This window comes from Arachis hypogaea, chromosome 5 (assembly GCF_003086295.3).
Source record: "Arachis hypogaea cultivar Tifrunner chromosome 5, arahy.Tifrunner.gnm2.J5K5, whole genome shotgun sequence".
In the NCBI taxonomy this organism is placed as follows: domain Eukaryota; kingdom Viridiplantae; phylum Streptophyta; class Magnoliopsida; order Fabales; family Fabaceae; genus Arachis; species Arachis hypogaea.
In genome coordinates, this window is record NC_092040.1 from 31,465,334 (window position 1) to 31,467,033 (window position 1,700).

Sequence of the window (1,700 nt, forward strand, 5' to 3'; positions counted from 1 at the left end):
AATAAATAAATTCAATTCTTATTTAACTAATAATGTTCTACTTTATTAACATCTCAACTACAATAATATATTTATGTCAATTAAATATCTAACAATAAATAAATAATTATTGCCGGAGTAAAAATACATTATATTTTATAAAACCTAATTATTAATCATAATTTCTAAAATTATTACAAAAAATTATACAACAGTTAACGTAACTCTAATAATAATTAATTATAATTTCTAAAATTATTATAAAAAATATAAACATATATTTTTTTATTAATCTATCACGTTAGTCTAATTCAAACATTATCATCGATTAAAATGTTCATTAACTAAATTTAAACATATATATTTGTAACTATTATTTAAATATATATTCCTAAATTTCTAACAATAATAATTCTGTAACATATATTTCTAAATTTTTAACAATAATAATAATAATAATAATTCTGTAATATATATCGTTTAAACATATATTCTTAAATTTCTAACAATAATAATAATAATTTTGTAATATAAAAAAATTTTAAAAAAAACTTATATAATCAGAATTGCAGAGATAATTGATAATATGAAATTCAGAACGATCAATATTTTTACATTTTTGCTTCTTTGGCATTGTAATTTTTTTAATTGAAAAAGAAGAAGGAGTTAAAATGGTGAAGAAGAAGAGAAAAAATGGTGGTTAAGTAGGTTCAAGAAAGGGACTTCGGAGGGAGAAAGTGAGTTCAGGAAAGGGGTATGTTGGTATAGGAGCACAGTGCTGGGATGTTGCGCATGCGCGACACATGGCTGGATGGACGCAAATCGGACAGTCTGATTTGTGCTCTTTTAATCGAACCGTTCGATTACCTAGCCTAAAATTGATCCGTTCGATTACTTTGATACTAACACCACAGCTGCGTAAAGCACTCATGCATTTCATAACCACGTCCTACACCATTTTCCCTCTATATCTAAATTAAAAAGTGTACATATATATATATAGAAATCACATTACTTTAAGAGAAATAGCCATTTTTTATTATTCCATCCACACACACACGATACAAAAATCGGATGCTTTTTTTGTTATGGAAAGTGTTAACGTGTAACACTATGAAATGGAGGGAATCAAAAAAATTGTACAGCTACGGGTCAGATATAAAATGCAAGTTGCGCTTTGTACTTGTTTTTTTTTTTTATTTTGAAATACACTAAACGTAGGTTTAGTTTTGGCATTTCCATTTTTTTATTTTGTTTTAGGCTAAATGCAGGTTGCGTTTTTTAAGCTAGAAAAATTAAAATTTTTTTTGAAGCCCACAAAACGTAGGTTGCGTTTTGTTAGTGTCAGAAATTTTTTTTTTGGAAGTCCCAAATGTAAGACCCAGAACCTTTGAAAAGTCTTATTATGATCAAGTCCCAAATCATATAGTTATTTACAGCCTTAATTTCAGAAATTATTTTATTAAAGATAATTAAAGCAAGTTTTGATTTATTGAAATTGAGGTGAGTTATGATTATTATCCAATTTTATAATTATTGGATTATTATGAAATAATAAAGATTTTATATGATTTGGATTAAATAAGTAATGTTTTAAATATTAATACTGCTGCTTTGGAAAACAAATGATTTAATTATATTATTTCTAATTTTTAGATTTGGGCATTTTATTGAAAATAATTTGTAAAATTGATGAGCAAATAATATTTTTCCATACACAA